Source organism: Hyla sarda, chromosome 1, assembly GCF_029499605.1.
Source record: "Hyla sarda isolate aHylSar1 chromosome 1, aHylSar1.hap1, whole genome shotgun sequence".
In the NCBI taxonomy this organism is placed as follows: domain Eukaryota; kingdom Metazoa; phylum Chordata; class Amphibia; order Anura; family Hylidae; genus Hyla; species Hyla sarda.
The window spans coordinates 202,905,759-202,925,301 of record NC_079189.1 but is presented as its reverse complement, the minus strand read 5'-3'; the positions used below and the strand labels follow the sequence as shown (position 1 = coordinate 202,925,301).

Below are 19,543 nucleotides of genomic sequence, written 5' to 3'. Positions count from 1 at the left end.
TAGGAAACACTGAGTTAGAAACAATGTTTCCCAACCAGTGTGTCTCCAGTTGTTGCAAAACTACAACTCCCAGCATGCCCAGACAGCTGAAGGGCATGCTGGGAGTTGTAGTTCGGCAACATCTGAAGGGCCAGATGTTGCTGAACTAAAACTCCCAGCATGCCTGGACAGTCAGTGCATGCTGGGAGTTGTAGTTTTGCAACAGCTGGAAGAGCACAGATTGGAGACCATTATACAATGGTCTCCAAACGGGGCCCCTCCAGATGTTGCAAAACTACAACTCCCAGCATGCCCAGACAGCCAAAGGCTGTCTAGGCATGCTGGGAGTTGTAGTTTTCAGACTCCTAGAAGCAGCAGTGAAGATCTTCACTGCTGCCTCTGAGGACCACATACTTACCCGTCGCTGCTCGTCCACGTGGCCGGTCCCGCGCTGCTCCTCGTTCCCGCCGCTGGATCAGGTAAGTCCGCCGGTCCCCACGTGTTCCCCCCGAATGCCGCAGGTCCCCGCGAGCCCCTGCAGCCTTCGTCCCCCGTTCTGCCCGACTTCCAGGGGCGGGCAGTGCGGGGGATCTGAACTTTCACCCCAGATCACTGTGATTGGTCCACAGTGACCAATCACAGTGATCGCTGACCAAGACCATCAATGGATGGTCCTGGGGGTGAAGCAGAAGTTGTCCCCTGCTGGAAACAGCGGGACTTCTGCCAGTTAACCCGTGCGATGCTGCGCATCGCCGGGTTAACTGAATGTCATTTATAAACGCCGGGATGCGCGAACGCACTGCACAACCCGGCGTTTATATATGACATTCTGCGGGAAGGGGTTAATGAAAATTCGTCAAAGACCTGTGGGGTGTTAAGGCTCACTATACCCCTTGTTACATTCCGTGAGTGGTGTCATTTCCAAAATGGGGTCACATGTGGGTATTTTTTTTTAGTTTATGTCAGAATCGCTGTAAAATCTGCCACCCCTGTGCAAATCACCAATTTAAGGCCTTAAATGTACATAGTGCGCTCTCACTCCTGAGCCTTGTTATGCGCCCACATAAGGGGTAATTCCGTACTCAGGAGAAATTGTGTTACAAATTTTGAGGGTCGTTTTTTCCTTTTACCTTTTAAAAGGTAAAGGACAACACCAGCATGTTAGTGTAAACATTTTTTTTTACACTAACAGGCTGGTGTAGACCCCAACTTTTCCTTTTCATAGGGGGTAAAAGGAGAAAAAGCCCCCCAAAATTTGTAGTGCAATTTCTCCCAAGAACGGAAATACCCCATATGTGGCCCTAAACTGTTTCCTTGAAATACGACAGGGCTCCGAAGTGAGAGAGCTCCATGCGCATTTGAGGACTAAATTAGGGATTGCACAGGGGTGGACATAGGGGTATTCTACGCCAGTGATTCCCAAACTGGGTGCCTCCAGCTGTTGCTAAACTCCCAGCATGTCTGGACAGTCAGTGACTGTCCGGAAATGCTGGGAGTTGTTGTTTTGCAACAACTGGAGGCTTCGTTTTGGAAACACTGCCATACAATACGTTTTTCATTTTTATTGGGGGGGAGGGGGGACAGTGTAAGGGGGTGTATATGTAGTGTTTTACCCTTTATTATGTGTTAGTGTAGTGTAGTGTTTTTAGGGTACATTTGAACTGGTGGTTACAGTGAGCTTACCGCTTGGAGTTTGTGCTGCAGCTCATACTTGAAGCAGGAAACTTACTGGAAACCTGCCTGTGTGAATGTACCCTGTACATTCACATGGGGGGAGGGGGGGCGGACCACCAGCAGTTTCAAGACTACAACTCCCAGCATGCACTGACAGACCGTGTATGCTGGGAGTTGTACTTTTGCAACAGCTGGAGGCACACTGGTTGGAAAACCTTTAGTTAGATTCTGTTACCTAACTTAGTATTTTCCAACCAGTGTGCCTCCAGCTGTTGCAAAACTACAAATCCCAGCATGTACTGATCGCCAAAGTGCATGCTGGGAGATGTAGTTATGCAACAGCTGGAGGTACGTAACTATAACTCCCAGCATGCTGAGACAGCTGTTTGGGCATGCTGGGATTTGCAGTTTTGCAACATCTGGAGGTCTACAGTTTAGAGAACACTGCACAGTGATTTCCAAACTGTGGACCTCCAGATGTTGCAAAACTACAAATCCCAGCATGCCCTGACAGAAAACTGCTATGTGGGCATGCTGGTAGTTGTAGTTTTGCAAGATCTAGAGGGCCACAGTTCAGTGTACAGTGATCTCCAAACTGTGACCCTCCAGCTGTTGTAAAACTACAAATCCCAGCATGACAGCTGTCTGGACATGCTGGGAGTTGTAGTTTTGCAACATCTGGATGGCAACAGTGTAGAGACCACTGTATAGTGGTCTCAAACTGTAGCCCTCTAGATGTTGCTAAGCAACTTACCGGCTTCCATCGGATCGTCGCCCGCAGCCAACATATCCTTGATCATTTCCCCTAGTGGCTACCAAAAAGTGTTTCCTTGTCATGAACAATATCAAGCTTTCCCTATTTTATGATGACCATTCCAGCAAAGAGTTTGACTGCTGTGGCACCACCTGTAACCGATTTCCAATTATTCAAAAGGGAGAAATGCAACACCTTCACCCCTCTGCCTTAGGGACAACTTACATCCACTTTAAGCTTTAACATTTGCCAAAATGCATTAGACATACAGGCATGATGATGATGATGACAAAATTGTTGGTACCCTTCTGTTAGAGACAGAAAAACCCACAATGCTCCTTGAAATGACTTGAAACTCACAAAAGTAATAATGAATAAAAGATTTACTGAAAATTCACAGATAAAATCAGATATTGCTTTTGAATTGTGGACAAAAATGATGGTACCCTAAACCTAATACTTTATTGTACAACCTTTTGAGGCAGTCACTGCAACCATGCGTTTTTGGTAACTCTCAGGCTACATTTCTACTTGTTTTTATTTTTTTTTTTGTGTGCGTTTGGCCCCCCAAAAAATGCCAAATGGCCCAATGGCATTTTTTTTCAGTGACAAAACGCTGTGGCAAGATGTTAGCTGTAAATCATTGAGACAAGACAAAATTCCTATTCCACTTTACGTTTTTCAGTTTGGTGATTTTTAAATTCTTTTGGCGTTTTTTTCACTCCTTTTTGGTGTTTTCTTGCTCCTTGGCAGCTTTTCAAAATAGCAGCATGTTGAGCCTATGGTGTTTTGCCCCTGAAATTGTGGCCCAAAAAATGCCAAGTGGGTTTGAACTTTAGCATTTTTGCAGCCGGTGCATTGCCGTGGAATGAGATTTGCCATAGAATGAGATGGTCCGCCTCCATCACATCCTATTGGCTCACTCTTGTCACGTGACATATTTAAACGTCACGCATCGATGCGCACAGTAGTGTCAGTTTGGCTATCACAGGGAGAGGGTCTCCTCTCCCTGTGATAGCTGAAGCTGTACGGAGCTCTCATGGCCTCTGTGGCTCGACAGAAGTTCACACATGTACGCAGCTCATACGGCTGCCTCATATACACTTACTCTATTATTACATGTACTGTTGATCCACAGCGCTATCGGGATCCCTATGCCCGATGGCGCTGTCATCAGTGTGCGTCCCCGCGAGCGCCCCACGCCCGCAGCTCTACTCCCCGTCCCCCGCAGCTGTACTCCCCGTCCCCCGCCCCCCGCAGCTCTACTCCCCATCCCCCGCAGCTCTTCTCCCCGTCCTATGCAGCTCTACACCCCGTCCCCCCCATCTCTACTCCCCGTCCCCCGCAGCTCTACTCCCCGTCCCCCGCAGCTCTTCTCCCCGTCCTACGCAGCTCTACACCCCGTCCCCCACAGCTCTACTCCCCGTCCCCTGTGAACGCTCAGGGAGCGATCCACAGCGCTATGGGGATTCCTACGCCCGATGGCGCTGTCATCCGTGTGCGTCCCCGCGAGCGCCCCACGCCCGCAGCTGTACTCCCCGTCCCCCGCAGCTCTACTCCCCGTCCCGTTAACGCTCAGGGAGCGGGGAACAGAAAGTAGAGCATCTGGCGCAGGTAAAGTAGTACTGCGCATGCGCAGCACTACGCGAATAACTTGACCTGCGCCCGATGCTCTACTTTCTGTTCCCCGCTCCCTGAGCGTTAACGGGACGGGGAGTAGAGCTGCGGGGGGCGGAGGACGGGGAGTAGAGCTGCGGGCGTGGGGCGCTCGCGGGGACGCACACTGATGACAGCGCCATCGGGCATCGGGATCCCGATAGCGCTGTGGATCAACAGTAAATGTATATGAGGCAGCTGTATGAGCTGCGTACATGTGTGAACTTCTGTCGGGCCACAGAGGCCATGAGAGCTCCGTACAGCTTCAGCTATCACAGGGTGAGGAGATCCTCTCCCTGTGATAGCCAAACTGACACTGCTGTGCGCTTCGATGCGTGACGTTTAAATATGTCACGTGACAAGAGAGAGCCAATAGGATGTGATGGAGGCGGACCATCTCATTCTATGGCAAATCTCATTCTACGGCAATGCACCGGTTTTAGCGATCCAAAAAAGGGATGGAGATACCAGTTTAAAAAAAATATAGTATTTAACAAAATTTATATTTTTTACAACAAAATTTTTATAAATTTTTAAACAGGGATCAATTTATGTGGGTGGTCAGGGAACTAAAAATGTAGCCGGCAATATAAAAAAATGTAGAAAAGGGACATTTAAATGTAAAAATAATATATTTTTTGTAATTCATTTTGCTAAACTTTTTGTTAGTAATGTATTTTAATAATGTGTTTAATAAAGTGTGTGTTTTTAACTTTTTTCTTAATTTTTTAAATTTTTTAGGTGGTACTACTGCTCCCAACATGGAACAGACTGTTCCATGATGGGAGTAGTAGTTCCTGTACTAATAGACAGATCGCCCTTGGTGTCACTTCTGACACCCATTGGGATCCTCCTATGTATAGAAGAGGGCGGCACAGCCGCTCTTCTCTGGTCCCCGGCATTGTATTCTGCAATGTGAAGTTCTTCACATCACAGATTCAAATTTCCTGTAGAGAGCTATGATTGGCCAGATGGTTCCAGCCAATCACAACTCTCTGTGGGAAATATGAATAGGTGTATATATATACACGGCATATACTACAGTGCAGGATACCAGAGAAGAGAGGCTGTGCTGCCCGCATCTATACATTATACAGGATAATCGCAGCGGGTGTCAGGAGTGACACCTGCTGTGATCTGTCCGTAACTGCAGGCACTACTGCTCCCAACATGGAGAACACTCTGCTCCATGCTGGGAGCTGTAGTACCTGCATTAATAGACAGATCACAGTGGGTGTCACTTCTGAAACCTGTTGCGATCTGTCTATTAATCCTTCTAAGGCTTTTTCCTACGCTCCACATCCTCACTATACTCTGGTGGGCCAGTGATGTTAATCTAAATTCACATCACTGATTCATATTTCCTGCTCAGAGTGGTGATTGGCTGCCACCATCCGGCCAATCCCCACTCTGGGCAGAAAATATGAATCAGTGATATGAATTCTATTCAAATCACTGGCCGGCCTGAAGTACAGAGCAGAGATGCGAGTGCAGGAGAAAGCCGCTCCACATCTCTTCAATATAAAGGACGATTGCATCGGGTGTCAGTAGTGACACCCGGGCGATCTTTCTATTTGTACTGGTACCACTAATACCAGCATGGAATTTGAAAAACAAAGAAAAAAAAGGAAAAAAAAGTTCACACACACACACACACACTTTATTAAACACATTATTAAAATATGAATTCAGGTAGAGAAAACAGACATGATCGCACATCTACATATTGTATTTTGATCTACTTGCTTCTCAGCATAAATTCAAAAACTAACAGGTTGTTAGTATACATTTTGATCAAAAGGTACAAGCCCACTCGCCACGTCAAGGCCACCTATTTAGAGTGGGCCCCTAACATCCCTAGCATAAAATGGCGTAGCACTGGGCGGTGACCACCACCACCGCAACACCAGTGCCCACAGGGGGAATGACCCACTGGCAAAGCGGCCCTAATGCCACTCAAACCAGTCCTAGGGCCGCGCCTCCCCACAGACACGGTGCCACGGCAGCAATGGACGCCGCACAGCACCCCACCTGTGTGAACAAGGTGTAAAAGCTCACTTACCATGTGCTCCAAGTCAGACTAGGAGGCTGCCAGAAATGAAAGGGCCCTGTGTAGCTACCTGTTACTTTATATAGGGTTGTGCTGAGGGGGTGGGGTAGAGTGCAGACCAGGTGAAACCAACAAAAAAAAGAGGGGATAGAAAACACAATGTGAATTCGCATGTCTACATTTTGTATTTTGATCTACCTGCTTCTCAGCATAAATTCAAAAACGAACAGGTTGTTAGTATACATTTTGATCAAAAGGTACAAGCCCACTCGCCACGTCAAGGCCCCCTATTTAGAGTGGATCCCTAACGTCCCCAGCATAAAATGGCATTAAATTACAAAATGTAGAAATGCGACCATATCTGATTTCTCCACCTGAATTCACATTGTGTTTTCTATCCCCTCCTTTTTTTGATGTTGCTTTCACTTGGTCTGCACTCTGCCCCACCCCCTCAGCCCAACCCTATATAAGTAGCAGGTAGCTACACAGGGCCCTTTAATTTCTGGCAGCCTCCAAGTCTGACTTGGAGCACATGGTAAGTGAGCTTTTGCACCTTGTTCCCACTGGTGTGGTGCTGTGCGGCATCCATTGCTGCAGTGGCACTGTGTATGTGGGGAGGTGCGGCCCAGGGACTGGTTTGAGTGGCATTGGGGCCACTCTGCCAGTGGGTCGTTCTCCCTGTGGGCACTGGTGTTGCAGCGGTGGTTGCCACCCAGTGCTACGCCATTATATGCTAGAGATGTTAGGGCCCACTCTAAATCGGTGGCCTTAACGTGGCGAGTGGGCTTGTACCTTTTGATCAAAATGTATACTAACAACATGTTAGTTTTGGAATTTAAGCTGAGAAGCAATTAGATCAATATACAAAATGTAGATGTGCAATCATGTCTGTTTTCTCCGCTTAAAATCCATTACTAAAAAAAGTTTAACAAAATTAGTTATAAAAAATATCTTATTTTTACATTTAAATGGCCCCTTTCTACATTTTTATTATTGTCGGCTACATTTTTAGGTCCCTGCCCGCCCACATAAATTGATCTCTGTGTAAAAATTAATAAAAATGTTGTTATAAAAAAATATAAATTTTGTTAAATACAATTTTTTCCATCCCTACTGCATCTTTTTTTTTTTTTTTTTGGTACCGTACAAAGAGACCAAAAATGCAATTTCGCCTCAAAGGCATTTTTATGGGCCAGAAAAAAAAGTCGATACTTAACCTGAGTGAGACTTCTACTCAAAAAAGCTCCAGTTTTGTGTCATCTCCCAAAGAACATCCTGCCAGAAGCTTTGTGGCTTGTCCTTTGGACAGATGAGACAAAAGTGGAGCTATTTGACAAGTCATATCAGCTCTATGTACGCAGATGCAGAAATTAAGCACTGTACCTACTGTGAAACATAGAGAAGGAGGCTCAGTTATGTTTTGGGGCTGCTTTGCTGCATTTGGCACAGAGTGTCCTAATACTGTACAGGGTACAATGACTATAAAAGCATTCTGCAGTGAAATATGCTGCCCAGTGTCAGGAAGCTTGGTCTCAGTAGCAAGTCCTCCAACAGGATAATGAATCCTATTGAACATCTGGAGAAGACACCTTCACACCCGAGACAGCTGAAGCAGTATCTTATGAGGAGTGAGCCAAGATACCGGGAGACAAGAGTAGAAGTCTCAATGAGAGTTACAGAAATCACTTGACTGCAGCGACTGCCACAAATATTAAGCTTAGGGTACCATAATTTTTGTCCAGAACAGTTCAATTATTTTGTTTTTCAACATGATTCTGTTGAACCACAATTTAAAGGCAATGTCTGATCTTCATCAATTAATTTTAAGTTAAAGGCGATCTGTAGCCCTAGACACTTATCCCATAGTGTCTTAGCACCGGCTCTGCCACAGCACAATGCCACAGCCAACACGTCCACTTCATGTATCTTTATGGGAGGGGGAGATGCAGCGTTCCTGCATACATGCCTCCCCCATAGAGCTGTATGAAGAGAGCATGACTTCGACAACAGTGAAGTCGATGACTTTTTGTTTTCACCAGAAGAGTATCAACAATTGTATCCATATCTGTATAGCATATATGGTTTCTGAGCAAAACAATTGCATTTTTTACTGATATTTTACTGATATGAATGCATTTCTTATTTAAGTAAGGGATTAAAGGGGTTCTCCCTTGTTTATACTGTTTTTTGTTATTATAATTGTGTGTTATGTGTGTATAAGTATGTGTTTTTTTTTATGTGTGTTGTGATTATGGATATATGTATTTTCTTACCTTTTGTGAAGATCCGGAAGCTGGCCCCTTTTTCTTCCAGTGGCTTGCTGTGTAACCTCAGCCTCCGCCATGTTGTGTTCGGTAAGTGGGATGTCGGGGGGTGTGTTCTTACTTCTGTCCTTCCTATCCTCTGACGTCCGAGGCAAATATTTTCTTCCTGTTTCTTCCGTGGCTCAGCGACAAATCTGCGGCCTCTTCCGGCGCATGTGCAGGTAGGCAATTAAATATACAGTATGTCAAATTGATTGAATAGACCTGCAAAGACATAGAATATATTAAGATAAAAGTAAACCAAAGATGAGTTTAAAAAGTCTGTCAAAGTATATCTGACAGCCAACTATATATATATATATATATATATATATATATTTAACCTGTCAAGGACACAGGGCGTACAGGTACACCTTGATGTCCCGGTACTTAAAGGGGTACTCCGCTGCTCAGCGCTTGAAACAAACTGTTCCGAACCCTGGAGCCGGTACCGGGAGCTTGTGACGTCATCGCCCCACCCCCCTCTTGAATTCACGCCCCAGCCCCTCAATGCAAGTCTATGGGAGGGGATCAATAAATGTAACATACAGTTCATACAAAGTGGCTCTCTGTAAGAAAGAATCAATTATGAAACACAAATATTTATCAAATTAATTACATAGAACTCCTGTGGAGAAATCCATTGCAAGGGGGTGGGGGATACTGGCATCGGCTGGTATTAACAAAGATGAGCTAGTTGGATCTTTTTGGGTTGAAAAGGGACGCAAAAACAACTCCCAAACCTACTGACAGTTCTTAAAAGATTCTTTCTCAAAGCAATAGTACAGAAAAAAGTCTGTATCTTTTATGATTTTTAATGAAGGACAGTGCTCCATCACATCCTTCTGAATCATTCAGATGTTCATTGGCAGACTTCAGACAGTGCTGTACATGTGATTTCTTAAGTGGGGGGGACCTTGTGGGAACTACAGGAATTCATTCCTTAATGGCATATTGTGTTACCAATTGTTTTCTTGGTGACTATGGTCTTTAGATCATTGACAAGATCTTCCTGTGTAGTTCTGGGTTGATTTCCCAATGTTCTCATGGTCACTGAAACTCCATGAGATGAGATCTTATATGGAGCCCCTGTGTCAGGGAGATTGACAGTTACTTTGTATTTCTTCCATTTGTGAATATTATCACTAACTGTTGTATACTTCTCACCAAGCTCCTTGGTGATGGTCTTGTAGCCCATTCCAGCCTTGTGTAGGTCTACAATCTTGTCCCTGATATTATTTGACAGCTCTTTGGTCTTGGCAATAGTGTAGTTTGAAATCTATTTAATTGGCTGCTTTTGTTGACAGGTGTCTTTTACATAGGTAATAAACTGAGATTAGGAGCACTCCCTTTAAGAGAGTGATCCTAATCTGAGCCCATTACCTGTATAAAAGACAACTCGGAACCAGAAATATTGCAGATTGATCAATTCATGACTTATTTGAAAAGGGTTTTCAGGATTTGTTGTTATTCTGTCTCTCATTGTTCAAATTAACACCTTAAAGAGGCATTATTTTATTTGACTATGCTACAGGAGCTGTAAAGTTAGTGTAGTTCATAATATAGTGTCTGTACCTGTGTGTGATGTTGGACTCACAATTCTTATGTGATTTTCACCCCAATACTTATTTTTAACAGCATACAAAATGACTTTGGTCTCAGATTTTTCCCAGGTTGCAATGTGGCCGAGACCTGACATCACTAGTCAGCTGATGACAGGGAGCCTGTCTGCTTCAATGGGTGGAGCGATTGCTTGGTGGGAGAGAGATCAATCTGCAACTAATTGTATTTTTGCAACAGCTGTAGGCTCCCTGATTGACAGTTTCAATAGGTGGAGTGGCTGATGTGTGGGAGGGAGGAAAATGGAATTATGGGATGTGTAGGCAAAGAAGGAAACTCAAACAGGAAATACCAGTTCACATTAAGATAGCCACAGTGTTATGGTAATCTCACAACATAGCCATTTAGCCCCAAGACAAGTGCAGATCCTTCCTATGCATACCTGGCAGGTACGCACTAAATCAACTTATGGTGGATAACCCCTTTAAGGTTGAAGGGCGTACCTGTACGCCCTCGTCCCGCTCCCCTTCTATGACGAGGGAACTGACCCGTAGCTAATACCGGTCATCACCACTCATGGTGATGCCTGGAATTAACCCCTTTAAAGCTGTGATTGAAGTTGATTGCAATGTCAAAAAAAAAAAAAAAAAACTGTCCCGGCAGCTCAGCAGAGTTGTTCGGGACCATTGCGGTAAAACTGTCCCTTACCTGCCTCCTCGCCATCCGATTGTTGCTAGGATGCTCCAGGAGGCCTCAGCAGCCTGGAGCTATCGAGCACCGATAACACTGATCAACACTATGCTATGGCATAGCGTTGAACAGTGTATGCAATCCAAGGATTGCTTGTAATAGTCCCCTATGGAGACTATAAAATAGTGTAAAAAGAGTTAAAAAAAAAGTTAATAAATGTGAATTAACCCCATTCCTAATAAAAGTTTGAATCACCCCCTTTTCCCATAAAAAAAATGTAAACAAAAATAAACATATGTGGTATCACTGAATTCCTAAACGTCTGAACTATAAAAATATGATGTTAATTAAACTGCATGGTCAATGGCGTTTATGTAAAATAAAAACTATCAAAATCCCAAATTGCGTATTTTTGTTCACTTTGTGTACCCTAAAAAAATTATAAAAAACGATCAAAAAGTCCCATCAAAACATAAATGATACCAATAAAAACTACAGATCACAGTGCAAAAAAAGAGCCCTCATACATACCCATATACCGAAAAATAAAAAAAATTATAGAGGACAGAAGAGGACATATTAAACTTACTAATTTTGGTGCAAAAAGTTTTTTGACAGAAGTAAAACAAAATCAAAATCGAACCTATATAAGTTGGGTATCAATTTAATCTTATTGACCTACAGAATAAAAATAAGGTGTCATCCTTTTACCGAAAAGTGCATTGCATAGAATCGGAAGCCCCCAAAAGTTACAAAATGGCTTTTTTTTTTTTTTCAATTTTGCCCCACAAACATTTTTTTTCTGGTTTTGCCATAGATTTGTGGTGAAATAATTGATGGTATTACAAAGTACAATTGGTGGTGCAAAAAAAAAAAAAAGCCCTCATGTGGGTCTGTTGGTGGAAAATTGAAAGGGTTATGAATTATAGAAGGTGAGGAGGAAAAAATGAAAGTGCAAAAATGAACAAAACCGTGATCCTTAAGGGTTTAAACCTATCATTAAAATTATAGACTGAGCATTTCTTGTCAGCATTATAAATATTTTTTTCCATCACAGAATATATTAATGGAGCACCAAATCCAACTCCATTTGAATATAGAAATTTGACTAAAGAATAGGTTTGGCATGTTTCACTAAGCGACACACTGTGCAATTGTTTGAATTTTATATGGATACTGATTTGATGAACTCTAATTTGATGAATGTTAATTTTGACTTTTTATGAGTTTATATATAGACTGTATTTGATGGACTAGGATTTATGAATTGATCACATACAATGAATAGCTCCGCAGGAGTTCTATGCAATCGATTTGATGAATTCTTGTGTTTCTTACTTGCGTCTCTCACAGGGAGCCACTTTGTATCAACTAGATGACAGATTTATTGACTTATTTACTAATATGTGTTTTCACCTTTAACTGTAAGAACTATTGTTTTATTAACCCCTACTTCCAGTTTGGATAATATAGCGCAATGGGCCCTGCGGTTGTAAGATCTCTTTCTTTAATTTGCTTTTATCACAATAATTCCATTCAAAAATACATTGATTCCTAGCATCCTTTTCCTCTATGTTATACACAACATACATTTAATTTATATGAACACCTTGAGGATGGCCTACTTTTTGAAAAATTTGATTCTGCCCATTCTCCAAATCTTCGCTATTAAAAAAGGCTATTTCTGGCCCACAAAGAGCCTTAATAGAGGTGTAGAACACTTTGCCTTTAACTGTAAGAACTATTGTTTTATTAACCCCTACTTCCAGTTTGGATAATATAGCCCGATGGGCCCTGCGGTTGTAAGATCTCTTTCTTTAATTTGCTTTTATCATAATAATTCCATTCAAAAATACATTGATTCCTTGCATCACATTCCTCCATGCTATACACAACATACATTTAATTTGTATAAACACCTTGAGGATGGCCTACTTTTTGAAAATTTTTATTCTGCCCATTCACCGAATCTTCGCTATTGAAAACGGCTATTTCTAGCCTACAGAGAGCCTTAATAGGGGTGTAGAACACTTTGCCTTGCTGTAACACGCATATGTTGTGTGCTGGGTTAGTGAAATAATACTGTTATTCATTATAACATGCAGATCAGAGGAATCACTAATAGAATCACTGTAGCAGAGCAGCACAATGACAGAGCCTGGAGGTGTCATCAGTATGAGAAGACCATATAGTGGCTGAATGACACAGCCTGGAGTTTGCGGCAGCATGAGGAGAATATATAGTGGCTGAATGACACAGCCTGGAGTTTGCGGCAGCATGAGGAGAATATATAGTGGCTGAATGACACAGCTTGGAGGTGGTGGAAGCATGGGGAGACCATATAGTGGCTAAATGACACAGTGGGGAGGTGGTGGCAGCATGAGGAGACCATATAGTGGCTGAATGACACAGCCTGGATGTGTGGCAGCATATAGTGGCTGAATGACGCAGCCTGGAGTTTGCGGCAGCATGAGGAGAACATATAGTGGCTGAATGATACAGCGTAGAGGTGGCGGCAGCATGAGGAGACCATATAGTGGCTGAATGACACAGCCTGGAGGTGGTGGAAGTATGAGGTGACCATATAGTGGCTGAATGACACAGTGTGGAGGTGGCGGACGCATAAGGAGATCATATAGTGGTTGAATGACACAGCATGGAGGTGGCAGCAGCATGAGGAGACCATGTAGTGGCTGAATGACACAACCTGGATGTGGCGAAAGTGTGAGGAGACCATATAGTGGCTGAATGACGCAGCCTGGAGTTGGCGACAGCATGAGGAGACCACATAGTGGCTGAATGACATAGCCTGGAGTTGGCAGCAGCATTTAGTGGCTGAATGACACAGCCTGGAGTTTGCAGAAGCATGAGGAGAACATATAGTGGCTGAATGACACAGTCTGGAGGTGGCAGCAGCATGAGGAGAACATATGGTGGCAGTACGAGAGATGTTTGAGCTGGCATCAGCATGAGGAGAACACATGATGGCTTTTCTCTGTTCGTATAGTCGATCCAACATATGGAGGGTGGAATTCCAATGTGTGGAAACATCGCAAATCAGACTATGTTGGGGAGTGCCGTTCCTACGCTGCAGCTCAAGGAGGGTGTGCTTTGTGGTGTACGAGTGGCTGAAGTACATGCAAAGTTTCCTTCCCATTGTTAGGTTGTCTTGCAGATGGGGGAAACACTTCAGGAACCGCTTGACAACCAGATTGAACTCGTGTGCCATACAGGGCACATGTCTCAGGCTTCCTTTTTGCAGCGCAGACAAGATGTTCTCGCCATTGTCAGTCACCATGGTTCACATTTCCAGTTTTCATGGAGTAAGCCATGATTCGATTTCTTGATGAATGACTCTTAGCAGTTCCTCCCCTGTATGACACCGTTCGCCAAGGCAAACCAAGTGAAGAACAGTGTAGTGCCCTGCACACATGGTATGCTGGAGGGGCACTGAAACTTGTCCATGCAGTGGAGGCTGAGGACACGGTGGAGGATGAGGAGGCGGAGTTCCTAACTGTCACAGTACCAATGGCCTGAGACCATGGAGGCGGAAGTGGCGTGGCCTATCCAAGTTGCTGTTCTGGCTGTGCAGGAACCACATTCACCCAGTGGGCCATAAAGGACATGTATTGTCCCTGACCGTAGTTACAGCTCCACACGTCGGTGCTGCCGTGCACTTTGGTACACGCCGACAGGCTGAAGGACTGGTCCACCTTCTGTTCCACAAAACTGTGCAGGGCTGGTACTGCCTTCTTCACAAAGAAATGATGCCTTGGGACTCTCCACCTCGGCTCGGCACAAGCCATCAGTTCTCTGAAAGGTGCAGAGTCCACCCCTTGTAAAGGGAGGGACTGCAGCACCTGCAACTTGGACAGGAGCACATTCAGCTTCTGCGCCGTAGGATGAGCGGGTGCACACTGTTGTGGGCGCATACTGTTGGACATGGCTTCGCTGATGGATTGCTGGCGGAATCACTGACTCAAAGTAGGAGGAGCAAGAGTATCTGGAGCGACAAAAGATGGGTATGACACACAGCTTCCTTCGGCTGAGGTGGTGGAGCCTTGGCTGGCTGAGACTGGGAGCGGCATGCCACTGGGTGATGCAGCAGCCTGGACCACCACATCAGAGCCACGGTTCTCCCAGGCCGCTTTATGGTGATGCTGCAAATGTTGACCCAGAACCGTGGTGCCAACATTGGGACCCTGGCCACGCTTCACCTTCTGCCAACACATCTTGCTTGTGGCCAGGTTAACATCCTCCGGATGCTTGATGAAAAACTGCCGCTGAGTAGCTGATTTTCCAACCAACAGTCCACTCTAATTGACTGCTACTGCCACCGACTCCAGGAACCCCTCTTTCCACTACCATTCCAGGGAAGGTAGGCTGCTGTGAAGCAGGTGGTCTACGCTGGGCACGTTTGGCTTCAGACTTTCCACTTTTGCCTCCATGCTGAATGCCAACCATGCTACCACCTTCCTGGCTCAGCTGCTGCCTCACTGGCAACCTGCAACCCTTTTCTCCTGATGATGATGAAGCCCCTTCTGCACCGGCTCCCAAGTGTAATCATCGAGTTGTGTCTTCACGTCACTGATGTCCTTCTCAGGTTCCTCAAAAGTGTCTGCTTCAGGAGCCTAAATGCTCGCAATACCACCTCCCACAGCACTCTCCTCAACACTACTTGCCCGCCTAGCAGAGGAAGCGGCAGATGTCTCCTCCACTTCTTGGCTGGGCAGTAGCTGCTGACTGTCCTCTAGTAGATCGCCCTCACTAATAGTGGAGCTGAACCCACAGAATAAGAAACTTCTGTGGGGACGGAACAGCATAGGACAGAGGCAATGGGAGGACAGAGACTGCTCCCGGGCCATGACGACTGAGGTTTGTGTCTGAGGAACCCGTTGACTGGGGGTGTGAGATGTCACGTGTGATGAAGTGATTGAACGTGTTAACCAATCAATGATGGCAGATGGGTTGCTGGTCGAGATACGACCGCTAGCTGCTACCGGGAGCTCAGGCCTCTCGCTGCAACTCATGCTGCCACTCGCCCCTAGTATGCTGCGACCCCTGCCTGATGAATTTCGGCCTCTGCCACTCCTCTGTGCACGTCCTGGCACTTCTCTGCTTGACATACTTAGTGCGTATATGAGGGGAGTACAATGCACTTCACTACGCTTAAAACAATATTTGTCTACAACACCAGCAGGTGTGTACTTTTGGCTGGCCTTTCACAGTATCTAGGCCCTTAACACTTTAACCCCTTAAGGACTCAGGGTTTTTCCGTTTTTGCACTTTTGTTTTTTCCTCCTTACCTTTTAAAAATCATAACCCTTTCAATTTTCCACCTAAAAATCCATATTATGGCTTATTTTTTGCGTCGCCAATTCTACTTTGCAGTGACATTAGTCATTTTACCCAAAAATGCACGGCGAAACGGAAAAAAAAATCATTGTGCGACAAAATCGAAAAAAAAACGCCATTTTGTAACTTTTGGGGGCTTTCGTTTCTACGCAGTGCATATTTCGGTAAAAATTACACCTTATAATTATTCTGTAGGTCCATACGGTTAAAATGATACCCTACTTATATAGGTTTGATTTTGTCGCACTTCTGGAAAAAATCATAACTACATGCAGGAAAATTTATACGTTTAAAAATGTCATATTCTGACCCCTATAACTTTTTTATTTTTCAACGTATGGGGTGGTATGAGGACTCATTTTTTGCGCCATGATCTGAAGTTTTTATCGGTATGATTTTTGTTTTGATCGGACTTTTTGATCACTTTTTATTCATTTTTTAATGATATAAAAAGTGACCAAAATACGCTTTTTTGGACTTTGGAATTTTTTTGCGCGTACGCCATTGACCGTACTGCTTAATTAATGATATATTTTTATAGTTCGGACATTTACGCACGCGGCGATACCACATATGTTTATTTTTTATTTTTTTTACACTGTTTTATTTTTTTTATGGGAAAAGGGGGGTGATTCAAACTTTTATTAGGGAAGGGGTTAAATGACCTTTATTAACACTTTTTTTTTACATTTTTTTTGCAGTGTTATAGGTCCCATAGGGACCTATAACACTGCACACACTGATCTCTAATGCTGATCACTGGCGTGCATTAACACGCCTGTGATCAGCATTATCGGCGCTTGACTGCTCCTGCCTGGATCTCAGGCACGGAGCAGTCATTCGTCGATCGGACACCGGGGAGGCAGGTAAGAGCCCTCCCGGTGTCCGATCAGCTGTTCGGGACGCCGCGATTTCACCGCGGCGGTCCCGAACAGCCCGACTGAGCAGCCGGGTCACTTTCACTTTCACTTTAGAAGCGGCGGTCAGCTTTGACCGCCGCTTCTAAAGGGTTAATACCGCACATCGCCACGATCGGCGATGTGTGGTATTAGCCGCGGGTCCCGGCCGTTGATTAGCGCCGGGACCGATGCGATATGATGCGGGATCGCGGCGCGATCCCGCTTCATATCGCGGGAGCCCGCGCAGGACGTAAATATACGTCCTGCGTCGTTAAGGGGTTAATAGGAACAAAATGGTACGCCACTTAGATGTACGTATGTGGTATGCACTTATGAGGGGAGGACAATATGCTTTTAGTGCTCTGCTCACCCTAACTGGCTGGCTCCTATTAGCTTTTCAGTTGTTGTACACACCAGTGCTGTATACTACACCAAAAATTGCACTTCTCTCTATCAATCTCATTCCCTTTCCTATCTGTGCTTCTAGGCTGGATTTGGGCTTGAGGTAAATCATTGCTGTAAAAAAGCTTTTCTGTGCAACACACTGCTCTCTGTCCCTCTACAAAAGAACGCTGATGTGACTGGGAGGTAAATCGCTGCTGTAAAAATGCTTTTCTGTGCAACACACACTGCTGTCTGTCCCCCTTTCTCTCTCTCTCTCTCTGCAATAAAAGGCTGACGTGACTGACCACAAGATGGCTGCCGATTATATGGGGCTGTGACATCATAAGAGTGGCTGGCTGCTGATAGGCTGCATGCTGCATGTTGTTAAGGGTCATCTTGCCTACCCGCCTTCCCAGGATTCCTTGCCCCATGTCCTCACATGTGTATCCACCATTTTAGATGCCTTGGAGCCTGGACAGCACTAAATGGAGTTTAATGAAGCGATATTCGCATTCGTTGCAAATCAAATTTTTCCTGAAATTCTTAACAAATTCAGATTCGTCAGATTCAATTCGCTCATCCCCACCTACTTTATTGGATACCAGTATGCTAATGCAACAAGGCAATAAAAACTTATACACATGGCAAGAAAGCAAATCCAGGCTGGGATTACACACTAAATGGGAAAACACTGGGTACAACTGACATGGAAAAAGGCTTAAAGGGGTACTCCAGTGGGGAAAAAAATCAAATCAACTGGTGCCAGAAAGTTATACAGAATTTAAATGACTTCTATCCAAAAATCTTAACCCTTCCAGTACTTATCAGCTACTATTTACTACAGAAAAAGTTGTGTAGTTCTTTGCAGTCTGACAACAGTGCTCTTTGCTGACACCTCTGTCCATGTCAGGAACTTTCCAGAGTAGGAGAGGTTTGCTATGGGTATTTGCTTCAACTCTGGATAGTTCCTGACATGGACACAGCCACATGCATCTGTTGCCGATAGCGCAGCAGGGAGGAGTGCAATTAATTTACTAATTCAGTAGACTACGTTCATGACTGGTGGGTTCTCGCCCCAATAAAATGGTCAACAAGGGATGTGCCACCATAATGGCAGAAAAGTTGTCCCGGCATTTGTTGTAGTTTTGCAACGGCTGAATGTAGAGTGTTTGTAAAACACTGTGTTAAAGCACTGTTGCCTCCAGCTGTTGCTAAAATACTGCTGCCAACATGCCATTCATGCAATACACACTGTTCTCGTTACATGATTCTATTTCAATTTTTTATTACAGAAGAAAGGAAAGAACAGCACATCCAAGAAACATGAAAATCATCAGTCGGTGCACACCATCATCTGGGCCTTGGTTAGAGATCCCCAAACAAGCTTGAGGAAGATGATGTGAGATCGTTGAAACGTAGCACCTTTGAATTGTGCCTGGGGATGAAATAAACTTCACCTGGATTGATATACTTTTGTGTGCTGCCGTCTTTTCCTACGGATATTTTTTATTACAACCGTATAATATCTCAACCATTCATCCTTTCATCCTTTCATATGTTATTTTGTGGGACAGTTCAGCCGAATTTTTTTTTACACCCTGCAAAGGCAAAATATCTAGGTGGTGTTTATTATGATGCACAGCACACTGTCACTGCTTCAAATGTCTCAGGGCCTGGAATCATTGATTAAAGTTATTGATCTCAACATAACTGTATGAATGATTCCAAAGTCAGTCCTACTAGTATCAGATATGTGGAATTCCATTGTCAAAGCTTTTCTCTTTGGCACAGTTGTTATCTTCTACCAGAATTCTAATGTGCACAGGGATGTCAAAATAATGCCACAATATAGTATTATTATTGCACACAGTGAGAACAGAATAGTATGATAATTCACAGAGTAATGTCATAGCATAGAGATGCCAGAAAAACTACTTTTTGTTAAATCCACCTCTAAAAAAAAAGAAATAAAAAATCCTCACATATATCCAAAAGTAGTAACACTAAAAACGTCAACTCTTCCACAAAAAATTAGCCCACACACAATTCTGTTGGTTTAAAAAGAAAAATACAGCCCTCAGAATATATTGATGCACAAACACACTTTTTTTAATAATAGTTTTTAAACTATAAATATAATAAACTATTGAAAAAAGGACAAAAGTTAGGTATCACTAAAATCATACGAAACTGCAGGATAAAAAGGACATGTCAATTATATAATATGGTGAACACCCTA

General features: G+C 44.1%; 1 long non-coding RNA gene across 1 annotated transcript; it reads left to right on the top strand.

The window, feature by feature from the left end:
- Positions 1-2,423: 2,423 nt before the first annotated feature.
- Positions 2,424-18,719, top strand: LOC130362629 (uncharacterized). Its single transcript, XR_008891497.1, has 3 exons — positions 2,424-2,561; positions 8,398-8,467; positions 18,597-18,719. It is a non-coding gene; the product is annotated as an uncharacterized LOC130362629 (long non-coding RNA).
- The last annotated feature ends 824 nt before the right edge of the window (positions 18,720-19,543 follow it).